Source organism: Sciurus carolinensis, chromosome 1, assembly GCF_902686445.1.
Source record: "Sciurus carolinensis chromosome 1, mSciCar1.2, whole genome shotgun sequence".
In the NCBI taxonomy this organism is placed as follows: domain Eukaryota; kingdom Metazoa; phylum Chordata; class Mammalia; order Rodentia; family Sciuridae; genus Sciurus; species Sciurus carolinensis.
The window spans coordinates 57,416,816-57,439,737 of NC_062213.1; the positions used below are offsets into that span (position 1 = coordinate 57,416,816).

At 34.2% G+C, this 22,922-nt stretch overlaps 1 protein-coding gene across 1 annotated transcript in view; it reads right to left on the bottom strand.

Annotated features, from left to right (window-relative positions):
• The window catches only part of Pkia (cAMP-dependent protein kinase inhibitor alpha), a 90,974-nt gene extending 72,205 nt beyond the window's left edge, over positions 1-18,769 (bottom strand). The window contains exon 1 of the mRNA XM_047522409.1: positions 18,626-18,769. The gene's annotated coding sequence lies outside the window, so the exon portion shown is untranslated. The remainder of the gene's footprint in view (positions 1-18,625) is intronic.
• Between the last annotated feature and the right edge of the window lie 4,153 nt (positions 18,770-22,922).

Below are 22,922 nucleotides of genomic sequence, written 5' to 3' on the forward strand. Positions count from 1 at the left end.
CAATCAATGTCACTGATAAAGTGACACTTGACCAGAGTCTTGAAAGTAGTTTTATCCTACTTATAATAATATTCTGTTCATTTGAACACATATGGATTTCTTTTCCAGAACACTCCCAATAGATGAAATTGTAAGTGCAAAAGTCTTGGTATGAGAGTCTGCTCTCAGTGTGTTGAAAGAACAGCAAGTAGGTTGGTCTTCCTGCTGTGGAGATAATAAGAGTTGATAAAATCAGAGGGATGATTGTGTTTGGGGTGGGTGCAGATTTGACAGAACTTTTCAGACATTTCCTTAAAGGAGCTATTCCCTTGCAGCTCCTTACCTATTATCAATAAAGAAATGCCTAGCCTTCAGGCAATAGAGAACAGGTATTTGATAATTTTTTTTTTTTTTTTTACTTCATCAGAGTACTAGATGGGTAAATCTAAAGGATTTTCCACCTCAGTAAAATACATCATGATGTCCCTTGGAAAAAGGAGGTTATAATTTAGAAGCTTAAAGCAAACTAAACCTTATTCTCAGGATTTGGGGGAGTGAAGAGTAGGCACAGTGGTTGGGGGAAGGAAGGAAGTGAGTCACAGATCTCCCAAGACTCTGCTCTACAAGGTTCTAGCTCTATCTACTTCTGTCTAGTAATTCCTTCCCACCATATACTTTGTTAGAGAAGGAGAAAAGTTAGACACCAAAAAGTATTACCTGAAAGAACCATTCAGATTTAGGGGGTTGGATAACAGTATTGGAACCAATTGTGTGTGTGTGTGTGTGTGTGTGTGTGTGTGTGTTTTCCATCTTGGTTTGTTTTTAGGACAGAGAAGAAATATTAACCACTGCTCTTTTGAATCTGAGAAAGACAGCACTGCAGAGGAAAGTTAAATAATTTAACCCTGAACTAAAGTTTAAGAGTGAGAAGGCCGGGGGGTTCTATCTGCTACTCTAGACCAATCTCACTCAAAGGAGGGCCATTTTCTTTCTCTGAGCTCCTGGGCTTCAGAGATTATCTTCCCAACAGTTTAGACATCTGGTGAATAAGATCAGCAGCAGGTATCAGCTCTCTATAGCTCTTCTGCCCTCTTCCTCAAATAGTCTTACTTCAGCATTGTTTAGCCAAATGTGAAATACAGCCTAGCAGCAAAAGTATTTCCTAGAAACTTGTTAAAAACAAAAGTCTGAGAGCCCCACCAGGCCTATTGCATCAGTCACTCCCAATTGGAGCCCCACAGTACCTACCCTCAAGGTGTTTCAGATAGATAAAGCTTAAGACCAACTGCTACTTTTCAGATCTGGGAGAGAAAGAAAAAGAGAAGGCAGGTGGGGGTGGGATTGCCCAGGAGGGCATGCTAGAAATTAAATTTGAATAGCTTTTTATATTGGGTATTTACTGTGGGTAATTTACAAATCATTTGAAGTAACCACAAATTGAAACACAAAGTGACTTTAAGGTCTCTTTAGCAGAAATCAATCCTATATCATGGCAGTTCTCCTATACTCCAGTCTTTCACTTGATAGATCATTTTCTCATGAGAATGACTAACAACTATTCAACACAAAATGCTGTTTATATTTAAACAGCACTTTCTATCCCAAGGTGTCAAAATGTTTGACAAATAGTCAAAACATAGCTCAGTAATTTTTTTTAACCCACAACAATAAATAGCCCACACCTACCATTATTGTTGTTTACTGGTAATTTCTTGGCACAGAAAATTTAAGTGCCTTGGCTATGTCTGTAGAATGTCAATGACTAAAGGAGAAAATATCACTCATTTTGGTTCCCATAGGGCAATATTTGATGAATTACTCACTGACTTCTATTACATCTCAAGGATAGATAATGATGCTCATCAAGGACAAATCCAAAGAATATCCTTATGCTTTCTTTGATTAAATCTGATTTTTGAAAAATCATCTGGTTTAATCTACATTTAATTATGCTTTTATGAATGCTACTAAACACCCTGTTACTTATGGTTGCATAGGATTAATGCAACTTTCAGAGTAAGACATAAAAGCTTAGGTTGGGGAACCCTGAGAGTCAAGTCTATGACTTAATTATCTTTGACTTCCTAGTTTCCCACACCCTATCTATAATAGTATATGTAGCCAATAACTATTTCTTGAAAGTATGATGCATGAATGAGTCAAGATATTTTTAGAATTACATTTACTGATTTCCTGGTGTTGAACCAACCTTGCAACCCTGGGATGAAACCCACTCGATCATGGTGCACTATCTTTTTAATATGTTTTTGTATGCGATTTGCTAAAATTCTGTTGAGAATTTTTGCGTCGATGTTCATTAAGGATATTGGTCTGAAATTTTCTTTCCTCGATGTGTCTCTGTCTGGTTTAGGTATCAGGGTGATATTGGCTTCATAGAACGAGTTTGGGAGGGTTCCCTCCTCTTCTATTTTATGGAATACTTTGAGAAGTATTGGAATGAGCTCTTCTTTAAAGGTTTTGTAGAACTCGGCTGAAAACCCATCTGGTCCTGGACTTTTCTTTGTTGGTAGGCTTTTGATGACTTCATCTATTTCATTACTTGAAATTGGTCTATTTAAATTGTGTATGTCCTTCTTGTTCAGTTTAGGCAATTCATATGTCTCTAGAAACAGCATTACTCTATGTAAATTTATGATTACACAAATGGTATGCCTTTACGCCATGTACAAACAGAGAAACAACATGTATCCCATTTGTTTACAATAAAATAATTTAAAAAATTTTTAAAAAAAGATATTTTTAGAGTTGGAGGCAATGTGTCATGGAACAGGATGGAAAGAAGTAAACTATAAAATTCTCAAAATCTACTGCTGGACTGTACACTATTAACTACTTGATGGTGTCTTCTGTCATTGCAGATAATGTTGTGATACTAAAATTTACTAACCAATGGAAAAAAAATTCTGAATGAGAATCTGGTATATTTTTGAGCTGAGGATTCCTTTCACCCATTGTTTCTCAAGATTAAACTTGGTAACCTAGAATCAATAGACAGTATGCCAGTTTTTCCCTTAAAATTGGAAAGTTTTAACCCACTTTTAGAGGCATGAATTAAAACTGATAGCTATCAGAATTTCCATCAAAAAAAAAATCTGATTTCCAAAATTCTGAAGGTTAGTTTCTCATCATGAACATTATCACATTATAAGTAAAAATACTCCCAATTTTATTAAGTAAGGAAATATACAGTTAGATAATCACTTCCAGTGATTTTTTTGACTTAGCTTGAAAAAACAAAAAATTGCTTGTTTCAAATGAAACAGTTCAACTGAAGTGTCAGTGCATCATTAATGTAAAGCTTAATGTGTTAGATTTTTTTCTGTCGCCCAAATGTCAAATATGCATATTAAACAGATTTATTTTGCATGTGATTTTTGAACCCTTTTCCTGTTTGACTTTTAATGTAAGTATACTTTCTTAAGAATCTTAATCAAAAATTAGAGTGTGGATTATATATTATTCTATTTAACATTATATTGGGAGCTCTTAGTTCAGTGAGTGCCTGTTTCATAGGAAACATAATCAAAGTCCTAAATTATCCTGATTAAATCCTATCACAATTTTAAGCACATGAAGACAGAAATAAGTTCAAGTTAGATAGAAAATATGAGTAACCCAGAGTAAATGGGAACATAAGTACAATTATCTGTTGATTAAAATATGAAAAATATCTGAGATTTGTAATCACATCAGTAAAGAGCAAGTTATTTTCTGAATACATGTATGAATGAAGATGCTGAGGAGAGAGCATGCAAGATTTGCTGCACTCCAGATGGAACTTGACTCATGCATGGAATCTGCATATGAAAGGCCAAAAGGAGTTCATTGTTCTACTGGATTAAGTCTTTCATTGTGCATGGAATTGGAGGGAGAAGGTCCAGGTTTCAAGGCTACTCCCTAAACTTACTCTCACAGGAACAGGCAGTGTGCAAGAAAGAATGTGGGACCATTGCTGAAAACCTTCAAACACACAGTGACACTATATAATAGTAAAATATGACTCAGTGAATGTTTTTAAATCTGACCAGTCAGAATAATTTTGTAGCTGTGAGGGAAATAGAGGTGGGCTTGAGATGGGACAAGGTTGCCTCCCTTCTGGTAAAATCTCTAAATTTTCTTTGGTTGTTCCAATGATTTAAGTCAAATTTAAAACCTCAGAAACCTTAAAAATGTGTGCACTTTTTTAAAAAGGTAGATAAAAAAAACTAAATGCACTACAAGAGTTGAAGATGAAAATATATCTGATAATAATTCTAAAATAAGATAAAATTACTACTGTGAAAATTGCTAGAATATTTTTGTTCCAAATATGAGACTGCAATATAGTATTTCCATTGTGGTTATAATTAAATAAAATTCACTTGCTGTCTTCACCTAATAATATAACCAGTGATTTCTTGTGGAAAATTTTAGAAGTATTTATTCTATTGAGATCTCTGCAAGTCCTTAAATTGAACTTCATTATAGGATACAGTGTCAACAAGCTTGCAGGATTTTGACATCTCTTTTCTCTCCTTCCTTTTCTTTCTACCAAGCAAGTAAATAGGCAAGTATGTACACAAGGAGTAGGAATCAAAACTCTTCTCATGATAGGGGTTAGACATGTATACTCTCACAATAATGGACCACCTGGTTTTAAATCCTACCTCTGTGCTTTACTAGCTGTACTATTAGAGGTAATTTACTCAATTATTCTATGCTCCAGTTAGCCCATCTGTAAGATAAGTAATAATAATGCTTGCCTCTTAGGACCTTTGTGAAGGGGCATGCATTTGGTTTCAGAACATTATTTAGCACAGACTAAGCACAAGAAGTATTATTTTTTACTTCCATGAATATGTAAAACTTTTGATATTTTTACTTGTAATTCTGAAACAGAAAAATCATTGGTATGAACAGCTGATTAGCTAAATGAAGTAAAAAATGCTATAGTGATGATTTCTTTCATTTTTGTCTTAACTGAAAACTAGAACCAACAATTTCTAGCATTATATGTGATCAATAAACAGTTTGAAACCATAATATTATTTCATAGAAGATTCTAATCATGTGGAATGAAGGAAACTAAGATAGAAAGTAAATGTCCCAAGTGAAAGAATTAATGATGTTATATGTGAAAATTCATACAGAAAAAACTTCAACTAGTTACAGCATACTTGAAATACAAATGACTAATCCTTAAATCAAGAACCCTTCATTAAAATTAAAAATATAAATGCTTTCTTTTTCTTACTTTTTCGTAGGAGGTGAAAGAGTGCTGGGTAGGTGTCAGACTATTTTAAAAAGCAGGTTATAGTGGTGATATTTCAAAAGCATAAAATAAACTAAGGCAGATCTCATAAATGACCTATTTAGGTAATTTTATAATTAACAGAAGTTTAATAGGAAATAGGAGAATTTTCTGTGAGTTTTTTTCATTTTTGGCAGTTCTGGGGATCAAACCCAAGGTCTCACTAATGCTAACCAAGTGCTATATCACTGAGCTATATCTTCAGACCCTCTGTGAATTTTGGTTATCTTTTTAAAAATGACATATGGTAGTATGTTGTAATTAAGTTGAAAGTAATGTAAATAATGGTGTAGGAAAAATTACTACTTAAGTTAGAGACCTAGTAAATGTGTGTGGATATGTGTATGTGTGTGTGACTAGGTAAAATTATATAATCTCATGAATGTCAGCTTTATGTTAACACAATCTAAACTGGCATTTTATCTAACCCAGGTATGCCACCAGTATTGTCAAAATGTGTTTTTTAGCAATACAATGTTTAAGTAGGATGCATGATACATTCAAGAGAAGCAATTGATAGGCAAAAAGATACACATATTAGGATATGGTAGAGGGCAGAAGATTTAAACCTAAGATCCTGCTTAACATGTCCACCTTTGGGTTAATGAAAATTGTTCACAGGGTTTTTCCTGGTTCGAGTTCCAGTAAGGTTCACAGAATTTAAAACCAGATGCAGAATCAGTCAAATTTCCATTTGATACTTACTTCTTTTTTAATTATCTTTTTAGTTTTTTAAAAAAATTATTTTAGTTATATAAAACATTAGGATACATTTTAACATAAGCACAAAGGCATGGAATATAATTAGCTCTAATTTAGTCCCCAGCACTTCTCTCTTCTCCCTTCTCCTCCCACTTCTCTTCTCCCTCTACTCTACTGATCTTTTCTGTAATTTATTTGTAGTTTGTTTGTTTTTTTAATTAGTGTCTGTGGATATACTTGATGTTGGGATTCACTGTGCTATATTCATGTATGTAAATTCCTGACTCAAGATTCACATCTTAAACATGTACAGTTCCTGTAGCACAGAGGAAAGCACTGGACTGGCCATGGCCTGAAGTGAGCTTGGATTTGGGCCCTGCTACTTAATAGCTATGTATACTACTTAAGTGGGAAAATTACTAAAATTCATAAACTTCAACTTTCCCTATCTGTAAAAATGAGGATAATTCTTTCTTTCTTAAATTTTTTTTTTTTTTTATGCTGGGGATTGAACCCAAGGCCTCATGCATGCTAGGCAAGAGGCTCTACCACTAAGCTACAACTCTAGCCCCAAAATGAAGATAATTCTTATCCTATCTACTTTAGAGAGCTGGCATGGTCCAGTGAAAGAATGATTATAAAAATGTTTTGAGAATTTTATAATGCTTACGAAATACAATGTATTATTGTTATTCCAGCTCACCTTCCTCTACTATATTCAGTATTTTCATGGCCAGCATAAATATTCCAAAGATCTACTTAAAACATTTATGTTTGAGCATTTCAGCCACACTTTAAGTAATGGTGAGATATTAAAAAACACTTTAAAATATGTAAATTTCTTATTAAATAGTTCAAAAGTAAAGTATACATATTGAATGAATATGCTAACAGATCATAATGACTTGACTTTCACTTAATCATTGATGTTTGATATTTAAACTTTCTATTTTCAATCAAACCATTGATGTTTGATACTTAAATTTTCTATTTCTTTTCATATGGAAGATATTTTCCTTTATATGTATATAATATACATACACATATATAATATTCAAAAATTCATTTGTAAATATGACACTTATTGTTTAATATTCTGTTCTTTTTGTTTTATATTTTACAAAAAGAAAATATTAATCTATTGTTTTCTTTATTATTTCCTCTTTTTAGCATCTGACATTTAATAGTAAAAACAACACCTGGAAGCTATTATGTAAAAGCATAAAATAAAGTTCAGCATAAATAAGCTAAGTAAATACGTTATATTAGAAATTCATATACTTTAAAGGATATTTTTGTAAGTTTGACAATTTCAAACATTTCCTGGACTAGTCAATATTTAAATAAAAATACGTATAAATTTTATTAAGTATTTTTAAAATAAAAAATATTTTAGAAACCTGATTCACTTGAAATCTGACATGCGGTTCTAGAAAACTTCCTTTTTCATAACTGAGGTGGTAGATATAAAGCACTATACAATCCCCAAATTTAAATAACTACTATAGAAATGTTGTCTAGTCCATATTCTGTTAATAATTGGTATAAGGTATATTGTTTATCATCTATCAATCATTTTCTTAAGATCACACTTAAGTGTTACTGTGAATATGAATATCAAGTATATTTTATTGTCAAAGTTTGCCTGCCAAGTGAGAATTTTATAGATTGTATTGGAAAATATTACATCTTCTTATTAATATCCATATCTTGGTAATGAAATTAATAGTACAGAAATCCTAAAAGAAGGATATTTTTATCTTTACAATGCAATTATCTGAAACACTGTTAGAAACCAGAACAGTAACACCAATTACCTTCAAATTAATTTTGACCCTAAAGATGTAGCAATTTCTACATGTTGAAATATTTACATACTAAACTTAAAAATCCTAAATTCCTATTCCAATTTATGTAGGGGTTACATGAAATATGAAATGAAGAAGCTTCTCAACATATGATAGGATTATGGCCTGATCAAACTGTTGTAAACTGAAAACATCCTGAGTTGAAATGCCTTTGACACACCCAGCCTACCAAACATCGTAACTTAAGCCCTGACGACCTAAACATGCTCAGAACTCTTAATGGTAGTCTACAGTTAGGCAAAATCATCTAACCCAAAGCCTATTGTATAATAGTGCTTTGAATATCTATTGTTTATTAAACACTATACTGAAAGTGAAAAACAGAATGGTTATTGTCCATGCACTAATCTATTAAATTCAAATGAAATCTACCTTTAATCAAATATTTGAAACAGAAAGTAGTCTTGAATACACACACACAAAAAGTACATGTTCATACACATAATTGGTTAAATAAAATTAATTCATAACATAAAATACACACATTTGTTCATAGCATATGTATGTATGTATGTATGTATATGTACATTTAAAACAGGTATTTCCATTGCTCATGACATACCATTTTAGAGTAAGGCCATGTCCAGAATTTACCCCTGAAACCTTTAGTGAATAGCTAATGAATTCAGTTTAACAATATTGGCTTGGAATTTAGGACAAACTTACTATGCTAACAATTTATGACTTTTTACTTGAAAGCCTGAAGTTATTTTATTCCCAGATAGACATGCACAGACTCTATCAATCACAATAAATTACTGTGCAATGGATTGATATACAATGGATTTACACATTAATTTTCCATTTTGGATGACTTAACTATTTAGATTAACAATATGAAATTCACAAATAGTCACACATCAAAAAAACAAACACACACCAAACTATTTGAGCATTAAGTAGATAATTAGCAGGATTTCCCAAGGTTTTTGTTACAGGAAGGGAATGTAAATAGTTTTCTATAAATTGAATTTTTTTATTCCAGAAACCTCAACACTATAACCAAATAAAGAAAATGCCAACTGTTGCTCTTCAGGAAGGGGGCATCTCCATTTTACATGGCACTCACTTATGAAATCAACACCCCCACTCAATACCCTTACTGTCATTTTTGATAATGATTCAGTGAAGAGTGACTAGAAATATGGCATGATTCAGAAAGAAAATAAGATGCAGATTCGACAGCAAATTGACTTTTCCCAGGTCATGTAATCAGCTACTTGAAGAGTTGAAAATAGAAGTCCAGTTCCCACAGGCACTGCTGAAGCTGAGTCTGACCACCTTGCCTCAGACTCGCCTGACACTGGCATCATCTTTACTGAAACATCAGCCACCCAGTGAGAATCAGAGTCATTTCAAAGCTTATTCCAATTTACATCGGGAGAGGTAGCAAACAGAGTTCATATGCATTTGGGAAAAGATGTGGCAATGAGATCTGGTTATAAATTGCCCAGAGAGTAAAAATGATAAAAATGGAAAACATTTATTTACTCTTATTAAGTAAGTTTCGGAAATTACAGGGAGTTATCTTTTATGTTATCTTCTTTAATTTGCATAACAACCTTGTGACTTTCCTGTTTCACATATTAGGAAACAGCTCACAAAGGTTAGGTAACTTATAAATCACCTAACTAGTAAACGGTAGTCCTGAGATTGAAAGACAGAATCTGACAGAAGTGTTGTCAAGACCCCCAAAGATGAAGAAAAAGTAAAAAGTGGAAATTCCAGGGATCAGCATACTTTGAAGATAATGCTTAGAGTTTTTTAACTGATCTTGAAAATAACCAAAGGCTGCCTGAGAATTCCAAGAAAAAATTATTATCAATTTGGTTAAAAGAAACACATTAGTTTTATAATCAGATGTTCTGAGACCAACTCTAGTGCTTTGTTTCCATAACATCATAATGCTATTTTATTTCATTTTCCATTTTATTTCTTAGGATAATGAAAATATTCAAGTATTTTGCCTGAACAGAGATTTTTCTAACAGAACTAGAATTCCAACTTTCATCCCTTTATTCACAAACTGTTTAGTGTCATAGTATTTTAGATTCAAATTTAACTTTTTTTGGTGAAATACTGACTTCACAAAACCCCATGGATAAGTCACAGGTATACTAGCTCAAACACACATGAGTGTGGAATAAATTTTCCACTAATATTTTACTTTCTTTATGATTGTGATCCTCACTATAAATGAAATTGAAAAGCACAGATAAAAGAACTGCTGACACTTTATTATTGAAATATGTATCTTGTGTTTTGAAATTTCTGAGTCCAAATCTCTTGTAGTTGAAAAAAGGAGGGAAATGACTTTGTTTTCCTGCCCTGGCTTTCCTGTGCTTGTCTTGAACAGCTTACTAACTATATGTCAAACTTTAATATGCCTCATATCTAATTCCCATCTTATCAAAACCTCACAAAGAAGAGAACTGACTTAAAAAGAAACAGGGAAGAGAATAGGTCATTCCATAATTCACCCTCACCAAACCCACGAAATATGATCATGAGGAATTTGTGTAGAATATCAATTTTTTTTATCAAGAGGGAGGCTTTTAAATATAAATGGTATTCATGCATTTGGTTCAACAGTATTTTTTAAACGTCTATACCAAAGGCAATACCACAGTGAACTTGAGTTGCAGAAACTTTTACACTTTTGATATTTTACTGTTACAAAATAACATCTTACATTTACTGTTTACCACAGTATAGATATTAATAAACCCAGTAGAAATCTTAATATTTATAAAATATATCAAATGCTAGTGTCTCATGCCTTGCTTTGAAATTCTGTTGCCCTCTAATCTGATGATGGAATAAATGTCATGTATTTTATAGGATCATTAGCTGTTTCTTAGCTGACAGTTATCAGTGGAGATTCTCAATAGGTACATTTTTTGATTCTAATAAATATAGTTATGTAATAAAAAATTAATGTTAGCCCCATTGTATATCTCAGCTGGATTCATTTTAGGAATGCACATATTTGAGGAATGAAGGCAGTTTCCCCAGGAAGTCTCACATTCTTTTTTTAAAATTATTTATTTATTTATTTTATTTTTTACAGACTGCATTTTGATTCATTGTACACAAATGGGGTACATCATTTCGCTTCCATGGTTGTACACAAGGTAGATTCATACCATTCGTGTAATCATACATGTACATAGGGTAATGATGTCTGTCTCATTCTACCATTTTTCATACCCCCCTCCCTTTCACTTTCTTAAGAACCAGATGACAGATCAATCTGGATGACAATGATTTGTCACAATATATTTTCGAGGGTAGTACTATTATAGTCTTTCCAGAATGAATCCTTAAACTACATAATTACATACCTTATAATTAGAAATCCATGAACATAATATTCCTTTTCTAAAATGTTGCTTAATTACCATAGCTACTCTTTAAAATTTGCTAGCCCTTAAATCTGACTTTGGACTTAGGTCAGTCTGACAGATTATTCTCAGTGATTCCACTGGGCACCCATCAATTCAGATTCAACATTATTTCTGCAAGTCCTATCAGTATCAAATCCTACAAATGGATAGAGGTATTGACATCCTGGTTGTTTTCTATTATTTTTCAATAATGAGAGAACCTGAATAATGAAAGATGATGGAGAGAAGTATAAGAAATGGTATTAAAGATATTGCTGATTTTTCAGTACTTATTCAGTCAGACTCTGCAGCATACAGCAGAAGGAATGCAGCAGATTGTGTTGTGGTTATCATTAAAATGACCCAAAATCTGACGTTTACAGCCTTGTGTGTCATAGCCACTGCAGTGCATTGTTTAAGAAGGTGTGGTCATGTTGCTTGTTCAGGCAAACACCAGAATACTTGTTTGTTTTCAGTCTCCTTTTCAAAGACAAAGATAAATAATGGAAGAAATTATTATTAATAAGTCTCTAAGTCTCTCCATCCCAATCAACCAAAGAAAAAGCATACTTAAAATACTGTTGTGATATGTCTAGGATCAGCTACAGTATGGAATGTGTTTATCCATCTAAATGACTGTTCTGGCAACCCTTTAGTTTTAAGTAGCTTCTTCAATATATGGTATGAGACATGTTGCTTCATTCTTGCTCTTTTAGCATATTAATGTCTAATTCAAATAAAACATGATGCAATCTCTTGCAAGCCTTCTGTTTCTCCTCTCCCGCACAATGCTATCAAAATATGATTCTTATGAGCAGGGCAGGGTAGTTAAGGTTTCCTAATTGTCTCCTTCACATATTCTGAATCTCTGAAGTTTACCTTAAATAAAACAATGTTAGGCTTTAGTTATCATATTTCAGGACAAATTTTAAAAAGACACACTAAAGAGACTCTAAGAAAAAAACAAAATATTTACAATAAAGAAGGTACATAAATTTGAACTAAAAAAACAGACTAAATATTAGATTAGGCTAGATAAAATGACTCATTGCTGGAGCTTAAAAACTAAAGAAAATAGGTATAGATGTTTCTACTTATCTAGATTGTCATTACAAGACTTGACTGACATTAGTGATGCACTTGGCAATATTTTGAAAGATGAAATGTGTGATCAAGAGATTTAAATCTTTCCAAACTTGTGCATGGTGTTTTTTCCTCCATGAACTAGAAATGAAAAAAATAAAACTATTTCCTTGCTCACATCATTTTAAATGGATTCCCTTATACTACTTGCATTCATTCTGAAGACAGTTTGAAATGGTTCCAGAACATACAGAAATACTATCTGTTGAAGAAAGGTATGATTTTATAGTTAATGTACATATTAATATATAAATATTTGGGCATAATCTTTGACCCAACAATGCCATACCTAGTATTCTTTCATTAAAAATAAAAGCATCAACATACAAGGATGTATATACCACTATGTCCGGTACCACACAATGTGAAATCACAAAACAATTCTGAACTTAATGAATGTTTATCAATGGGGTTTGATTGAATAAATTATAGTGTACTTATAGTGCACATTACTAGACATCTATCAAAGACAGTATGGTAGTGTTATATGCTAGACATCTTTAATGAAATAGAAGAAGTACTGAAAGTGTCTGCAACAAAAAATTACTGTATGTGAGATATATATGGTGTGTGTTTATGTGTGTGTGTATAAAATAAAATAATATTCAACCTTAAGGAATGAAATTTTGATACATACAACAATGTAGATGAACTTTGAAAACATTATAAGTGTAAGAAGTCAGATACAAAAGGACAAATGTTGTATGATATTAATACATACAATTACCATATATACCACTTATATAAGGTACCTAGAATAAGTGAACTCATATGCACAGAAGGAGGAGTAGAGGTTACCAGGGACTAAAGGACACAGATAATGATGAGTTGTTGTTTAGTGGATACAGAGTTACTGTTTGGGAAGATTCTGAAAATAGATAGTGTGATGATTGCACAACTCTAAAAATATTTAATACTAGTGAAGGTTATGCTTAAAAATAGTCAAGTATGTATATTAATTTTAATATACATGAAATATACAATATACAACATACACATAAAAACATACACATTTAAATTTTCCCAACTTTATATTTTGCTAAAATAAAAATATGAAATATTCTAAAATCATCTATAAAGTACAAATTTACCTCATACTGGCATATTATGAAGCTTCTATAAAATCTCAGTTATTTTATTAGCTTATATAATAATCATATTTTAGCTATATAGAAAGGTATTTGGAGAAAATGCAAAGAAAGCAACAGCTTAGGCTGTCCTCTGAATTTTATTTCTCCATCTCTCCATCTTGTTTTCTTATGGACGAATGTCATTCTCATCACACAGCTTTGAACACTAGCATTAGCAGGAGCCATGCTAGCTAGTTGGAGTCTCCTTAAGTATCAGCTAAGAATTTTAATGCATTTCTGTGTATCTAAGTTGATGTGTAGCTCTTTAGGATGGCAGCTGTTTTAGAACCTAGGATGAATATAATTTGTCATTCTTTCTTTAACTTGGCAAAAGCAAAAATATTACTACAGACAGAATTACCAGAAATAAATAGTAACTTTGAGGCAGACACAAATCCATCTTAAAAGAAATGAATATATTTCAAAGTAGATTACACTAGTCAACTGCTGGCAATGTTCTGCTACATATTTGGCAGTAAGTCTGAGAACTGTCTCTTTTTTTGTGAAAATGGTTTTGATTGGAAACCCCTAAATAAACCATTTGGAATGTGTCATATTCAGAGCTCCTTCTAGGATGTCTTTTCCATGAATCAAGGTTCTCTGAATCACTGTTCTCACTGGCACTTGCTTCCCCGTCATCTCAGCTGTCTGTGTCAGTGCTAAGGAAGGGCTGTCATTGCAGGTCCTAAGGCAGAGAGAACAATAGAAGAACCTCATACCAAGCATGAGAAATGTGTGGGCTAATAAAAGACACACATATTGTCAGAGAGGTCAAGGAAAAGAGCCTTTTTAAAAATATTTTTAGCTATAGATGGACACAATAACTTTATTTCATTTATTTTTTCTTTATGTGGTGCTGAGGATGGAACCCAGTGCCTCACATGTGCTAGGCAAACGCTCTACCACTGAGCCACAACCCCAGTCCCAAGAAAAACAGCTTTAAACTATTCACAGGAGAGTTCTGTGAATGCATAAATACCCGCCCTTGTATACAAAGTCATAGGGTGTGTGTGTGCGTGTGTGTTATTTTGGGAGAAAATGCATAGTTTTTACTGTGTTATCAAAGGGAATGTTAACACCTGGAATTTACAAAAAACGAAAACACTAGAAAAATTAATCACAAAACAATTTGAAACTACTCTGATGGCTCTGACCTTAATGTTTTAAAAATGCTTTCCTTCACTCTGTTATACTTCAAAGAGTTGCATGGTAATGTGGAAAGAATCCATGCCATTTAGGTGACATCTCTGAGCTTCAGTTTTGTCAATGTAAAATTAGCATGTAGTAGAAGCATTAAATGCTACGCCAAAGATGAAAGCCCCTAGCCTAGTGCTTTGAAACAAGGTAAGTGCTCATATGTGTTAGGTGCCATTCCCTGTTTGAAATGCAAGTATATTGAAAGCAGATACAATATCTTCCTTAAAGTTTTTTTTTGTACATGCCACACTTTTAATATACATGAGCTAAATACAAATTAAAGGGCACATAAGCTTTCAATAGTTTTTGTTGAATATAATTATTTATATTTTTACTATTAAATAAGGTTTTTTATTTTAAAATAAAAAACTAAATCAGTACGTGGACAAATATTGAGTGCCCAACTGCTCTGAGGGAGAAGGGTAGGTAGATAGATATATGCCTCTGGGGAATAATTCATTTCTTCACTAAAATCAAATGGCTGAACAGCTACTATGTAACGTAGCTAGGCACTATACCATGAGTTGCAGGTAACAGTCCCCGACCCTGCTGTCTAGGGCTATATTAGACAAGAAGACAAACCGTGTTCACATGAAAGCATAAAACACGATAAAAAAAAAATGCTATAGGAATTTAGACAAAGAAAAAGAAAGCACAACTGACCAAGGAAGGGAGGCAGGTGTGGAGAAACCTTCGTGGAAGAGGCAGTGTCAGATGTGAGCAGGGTTTCAACACGTAGCCCAGCGGGCTCAAGGAACAAATGAAGACCTACAGGTATGACATCCTGAGGCACACAGTGGAAGTAAAGACCACTTAGTCTAGGCTAGGTGTGGATTTAACAGGATTAGGAGAAACTATATCAAGAGGTATCATAGAGCCTGACACATACTACTTGTTAATAAAACTGAACAGGATGAAATATTACAGAAATCTATCAAATACGAGGTCACTGGCAACTTTCAAAATAGTACACTCTCAGTAGAGGTACTGGTTGAAAAGAAATGAAATTTCTTCCTCAGTCTTACTATTATCTCTAAATTTTTTTGTTTTATTTATTTACTTTTTACTTTTCAAAAACCCAAGATAAGCCTATTTCAATTATAGCTAATGACAGTAATGCAGCATCAGAAAAATGCCCTTTTGTTATGAGCAACTTTACCCCCTAAATTTGTATTCTCTAAGCTGCTCATAACACTGACTGTCTGCCAGACTAAATATTTTCTTGTGACTGGAAAGCAATACATTGACTTCAATTCTATCTTGTCAAAACTACAAAAGTGCCTGCAGTTAATTTAGTATCTAATCATGCACATCATTCCATTTTTTTATTTTGCCTTCCTTCCAAACATGAGCCAATTAATTTTTCCTTTCCTTGAGAAATGTTTAAAGGCAAGGAAATGAAGTCATATATCAGTTCCAGTCACAAAATCATACATACATTTCTACTTAAGGCTCTGAATTTAGAAACATTCCTCAAAATTACTTAACATACAAGGTACAAATTCAGAAAATCCTTCAATTTAATTATTTTTCTCAATTGTATCAAAATGAAATTTAAATTTTCTAACTTGTTTTCTTTCTTTCCAACAAGGCTTCTTCAACTCCAGTCAATAACTTAGTGGATTAATCCCACCTGTAAAATCATAGGAAGTTATTATACCGCCTTCACACCAGTCCCTTAATCCTGACCCTATTTTTTGCCAAATAATGTAGTTTCTTTAGAAATAGTAAAAATTATCAATTTCAAACCATCATTATACTATTTTTATGCTCTGATCTTCAACAAAAAGATGACTCTTAAACTAAAGAAAAAATTATTTTACTTCTAAGATCAATTTATCATTTATATTCTATATGCCTTTAGATAATCTAGTAAAAAGAATGATTGTATTAATATTTATCACTAGTTATTTTTAAGAACAATAATTTATGTTGTCAAGTATTTTCATATTAGGAAAGAAAGGTGACAGAATAGAGGGTTTTGTTTTTGATTTTGCTCTTTGTTACCTCTTCTTGGTGGTATGCCTGGGTCAAAATTCTAGGATCTCAAATATTTAATATTTCAAATCCAAACCATGCTCAACACATACTAGTAACAATAGTATTAAATAACAACAGTAGACTAGCCCTGAGTTCTTCAAGATCCCAGGGGGCAGTCCCTGAAGTGGGCCACTTTATAGTGGGATTTGCCTACCCTTTCCTCTCCTCTCCCTCTACCTCATATACTGAAGGTGGAGACAAAGAAACAAATTCAAATCTTTCTGACCTGTATTATATAAAAGCAGAATTTGTGATTAGAAAAGCAATATTAATATATAATAGAATTAACATGATTTTTCAGAATCAATATGTCTAAAAAGCTACATTGAAAAAGGAAGGTAAGCAGAGGTACAATATTTTGCCATAAACTCTTTTTCATTGATCCATTTTCATTTACTAAAATGAAATTACATTGCTGTTGAGTCATACTCTAATTTCAAGTTAAAGATAACAGATCCTTTTTAAAGAGAATATTGGCACAAGACACACCACAATCTGGCTTATCCCAGTTGTTCTCTATTGTCAAAGTGGCACAGTTGCAATCCCCATAACAGCCATCTTAACCATTTCACAGCATATTATTCAAATGTACATCCCTAGGAGGCAATAAGAATAAGAACTTGAGCTCAGTAACAAGGGTCTATGAGAGAAATCCTAAAACAAGCGATAGGAACCTGTAAATGGGGAGAAAAACTTAAAGATGTTCAAATAGCCTGAGGCTTAAATTGGGCAGCTCCACTGGCTTTCTGACTGCTTAATGAAGAAAGGCTCTCTGAAAACTCTTTTAAGGTTCTTGGGAATCCTAGGGCAAACATAACACTTGCTTTTGGGGAAAGACTTGCCCTAACCCCTAACAGCTATTTCTTTCACACCCCATCTGGACTAAAAATGGTTCAAGAAATACTGGACAGACTGGAATTTACATTTTTGTTTCTACCTATGCATACATAAGAAGCAGCCCTCACACCCCAAATATACTTTGTCCTCTCAAGCTTTCTGGTAGCCAGCCAGAGTGACTACAAGGAAGGGAGTTGTGGGAAACCATGTTGGTACTGGGCTAAAAGCAGGGTATTTCATTCCGTTTATTTGGGGGAAGGACGTAGGTTAAGGGTATATAGTGAGAATACTGAACGGGAAACCCTGTGTGAGGCAATGCCCTTTCTGGGTCCTTGACAAAATCGGTCATGGACCTGAGACTATAGATATGAGCTGACAAGAACTGTCCTGTGAACCCACTATGGCATCTACGAAAAAGATCAATGAAATGATTGACAGAGAAGATGGTAAATGAAGGGAGAGGATATCAAGTGCTGCTCAAATCAAGCTGAACTCCGGAAGATCAGGGAAGTTTTTCCTTCACCTAAAGACCGTTCTAAAGGCTCTGTATTGAGACAGATGTTGTGACATTGAGACGAGCATAGACCCAGTATGATACCTGGGAGGAGAGAGGACCTAGCACCATTGAAAGAGAGGGAAGATGTCTGGTTACTTCCCCAGGCTGTTGCCAGGAACCTGCTGCTCCAAGACCAGAAATAATCAAGTTAAGGTAGAAGGCATAAAGGTAGAAAGATCAACTCAAATTATTTTACGTTTTGAATCTTCTTCAGGGTCTAAACGAGTCTGGAATTGAAATGGTCGAACATTTTTCAAAAAGTAGAGTGACTGAACGCCGCCTTTGTCTACCCAGTAACACCGCTCCTCCAATCTCCAGCACTTGGCTGATTAACATTTCAATCCCAGTTGTTGCCCCTCTACCGCCCGCAGAATGCTTCAGGGTTATCCCCCTTCTTCCCCTGTACTGCAAACCCCATAACCCAGCGGAAAGCACCGCGCAATGTGGCCAAGGCTAATAACAGCTAGGCAGCTTACCTTTCCTGGCTGGAGTCACCTAGTGTCCCAGGCGACAGCTGCCCGCGGCCACAGTCGCCGCGCGGGGTAAAATGCGTGGTCAGCTTCTGACCGCCCTTACCCAACCTGCCAGCTGCAGCTACAGCTCCCGCCGCCGAGCCTCGGGTGCATGAAGTCATCCTCCGCCGGATCACCACATTTCGCTCGAGCCGCGGGGGGAGAGGGATCTCTTCCAGCTGCGGGGACAGAAGCCTGGAAACTGTGCCAGACGAACGCTACTCCTTTGGGCTGTAGGTTTATTTTCTGTTAATGCTCTTACAGTCGCAACAGCATTGGATTGTGGACCAAAAGACAAGATCCAGAGAGACTTTCTCTGCAGAGCTTCCTTCCTCCAAGCGCTCCCCTGCCACTCTGGTTGCATGGGCAGCTCCATTCGCCTGTGTGGGTTTCCCACCCTCTTCATTTTCCTTGTCAGTATTGTTCATTTCGCTGAATTTGAGAGCTGGAATTGTCTTTTGAGATAAACGTTCAAATGTTCCAAAAATATTTTAAAATTAGCAATCGATCATTCAAAGCCCCTTTTAGTACGCTCCACCGCCCTCTAACACAAACACATGTACACACACACGCACACACACAAACAGCTAAACCACTCACAATTATAAAAGCTGGGACCTCTCTAGCCCTCTTGCCTACGTAATAAATAGGGAATTTCCCTCAGGAGCGAAGCGGGGCCGACTAGAGAAAGCACCCAAGGAAACAAAGGAGTCACCCCAGAATTTTGTTGCTGTTTATTGGTTCACTAGTGGGCAGATAACTGCTTGCTCTAATACCCCTCATTCTCCAGCTCCCTCCTTCGGACCGCACCCCCAGCTATCACCAAATTGAACAGACTGCTCTGGCGACAGCAGTAACAATTGGAAACCCAGAGGCAGAGTTCACATTAACGGATGGCTGTAACTCATTCTTTCCTAAAGGATTTATCAGAGCTTACCTTAAAAATGAAATAAACATGTATGCATATCAGCCCCGGCCTTTTCTTTTTAAGTTGGTACCAGCTATTATCAAGGTTATTCTCAAGCTCAGTCTTTTGTTTCTTTCCCAAATTACTGACCATATCAACAGTTTAAGAGTTATTTGTTCATAGAGAAAAGGGCCTAGCATTTGCTATCTTGCAACTGAGCCAGGGTTTCTTAGCTAATTGAGTCATTTCCAAGTAGGGAGGTTCCATAATGCTGGGATTCTTCAGGTGTTGTAGTTTCCTCATTTAACTTGTCTTTTTCTTGGATTTGCCCAATGCTAGGTCCAGGCCATCTGTACCCTGGGAATTTGTCCAGCAATCTAAAGAGTGCAGTCCTTTAAGGTCAGGGAAGCACCTTAATTAAGTGAAACTTTCCCACCCCTCAGTTATAGGTTCCAAAACAGGGAGGTGGTATAGTCAAAATGTTGTAGCAAAATTCAGAATTTTGAAAAATGGGACTACTTTGTTCATTTATCTGAGACATATTTTCATAAAAACCAAGTCATTAATATTACCATGCAACAGAGCCTTCCTAGTCTATATCAAAGGGGTATGTGAATGGGAGTATGGAATTGGGATAACAAAATTATATATTTAGTTTCACTAATCTCTAACAAACTTAGTATTTAGCTTGTTCTTTAAATATAAATATAGTCAACAAACCACAAGAATATTAAGAATACTTAGGACATTGTCATCCATAAAAATCATAGGTAATTCCCTGTTGCAGTGTTCATAAGTATCTTAAAATAATAGCACTCTAGTGTTAGAATCATTACTTTTAAAATTTTTATTTAATAGACTATTTTTTAGATGGTTTTAATTTACACACAAAAAAATGAGAAATAGTACAGAGTTTTTCCATATATGCCAATTTCCTCTATTAACATCTTAACATTAGTATGGTAACTGTTACAATTAATGAACTGATGTTGATACATTATCATTAAGTAAAGTCTATATTCACATTCCTTTGGTTTTTATTTAATATCCTTAATTATGTTCTTTGCTCCCATTTGAGATACCACATTATGTTAATTCATCATGTCTCCTTAGGCTCCTTTGGGCTGTGACAGTTTCTCAAACCTTTTGTTTCTAACTGTCTTTATAGTTTTGCAGAGTAGCAGTCAAGTATTTTGTAGGATGTCCCACTATTGCAGTTTGTTTGATGTTTTTCTTGGATAAGACTGTGGTTATGGGTTATGGGTTATTGAAAGGATGACCCCAGAGATAAAGTGGCCTTTCATCACATCATACAGAGACTATTACAATCAGTGTGTGACTGCTGTTTTTGACATAGCTGAGGCACTGTTTGCTGTGTTTCTCCATTGTGAAGTTATTGCCTATCCCTTCCTTACTGGTATTTGTTGGAAGCAAGTCACTATTGGAAGTCAAACCTAAGGAGGAGGAATTACGTTTAAGGATGAAGTGTGTGCATCAAGTATTGGGAATTTTTCTGCTTAGAAGATTTGTCTATTCTCCCCTACATATTAATTTGTTCAATTATTTGTTTATGTCAATATAGATTTGTGGATATGTATTTGTTCTTTAGGTAATAAGTCATATCATTTATTTTGTTCAAATTATTCCAGCATTGGCCATTGGGAGTTCTTAGTTGGTATCTGTGTTTCTTTGACTCACCTCTGTAATTTGTGTGTGTGTTAACAATCCTTTATGATTTAATTATGTGTGTGAGCATGTAAAATTTCCATGGTAGTATAAAATGTTCCAGGTTAATCTTGTTTATTTTCTGACTAGTCCTAGAATCAGCCATTTTTCCAAGGAACCCTGGTTCCATTTATTGGAGAATGGTAACACAAACCAAGATCTGGGCTTTAGGTACATTCATTGCTAATTGGTGTTGTTTTGTTAGGACTTCTTAACCAAGATAGAAAAGATATATATGTATTTACTAACCCATATATGTACACTTATCTTTAAATATTTTTATATGTCCATTTAAAAATATTTCTACATGTAAATGTCTGTGTCCAAATGTCTGTAAACTGTGAGTACAAACTAGTGTTTCCAGCTCTAATCCATTGTCACAGAGATCATTCTAGCCACTTCCCCTTGCTTATATGTAAATTCACACTCTAACACTGAAAAACATCACTCCTATCATCTGCTGTTTTCACTTGTTTAATTCCAGTATATAGGTTTATCAGCACCAGAATTATTAATCCATTCCCCTAATTTCAGTTTTAAAAAGTATAGTAGTTAATAGATAACTGCTATAATTATTTAATGAGTTTAAGTGCCCTTACATTTTTAAATCATAAATTTGTTTCATATTTTATTAAATTTTAAAATTGATAGTTTTCTTTGCAATTCTATATGCTATATATATATGTATGTATATATATGCTATCTATTTTATGCCTTTAAATTTATTATTTTGAGATGTGTTACATAGGCTTTCCAGGATAAAAGGTTCATGTCAAAATAAAACAAAATGACAATATTAGAATCCCAACATAGAACTGTTGTGAGAATAAAATGATCTGATGTGAAATTGCTTAGTGCAAACTTTAAGGGCAATGCACACTCTATAATATTATTCTTGTCAAGTTGGACAGGTTTTCATCTCTAAAGAGCTAAATACTTTTTTAAAAAAATTCATTATTTATTTTTTTAAAGACTGTATTTTGATTCATTGTACACAAATGGGGTACATCATTTAGTTTCTATGGTTGTACACGAAGTAGATTCATACCACTCCAGTAATCATACATGTACGTAGGGTAATGATGTCTGTCTCATTCCACCATTTTTCATAACCCCCCTTCTCATTTCCCTCTACCTAATCTAAAGTTCATCCATTCTGAAGAATGAAACTGCTCAATCTTAACAATTTACAACTGAGTTGAAAGAATTGCTAGATGTCCGGTCTTAAAAATAAAGGCTCATATAAAGTCAAAGGGAGGAAGGATGAGAAGGGGAAGAGAACAAGAGACTGAGAAACTTGGAAGACTGGAGGTTTTACAGTTGAACTTCAACCCTGGGTGAGGATTCTTACATATACAACTGGCAGTGTCTCTAATTTAAGTGAGGAGAAGAAAGGCTAATATACATCTTTGTTCCAAGAGTAAAAGATACTTAGCTATTTTTTTCATTTTGTCTGAGGCAGTGGGCAGTGTTGTGATTGGGACAGCCCCAGAATGTTTTCTTATCCTCTCTAGTACTCTTTCCATTATGTGAAGCCAGACTCACTAGAGGCAGACAGTTTCTCACAGGTATGTAGACACTTTATCTGTCAAACACTCTGGTCAGGTGCTTTTTACTGATGGAAGGAAA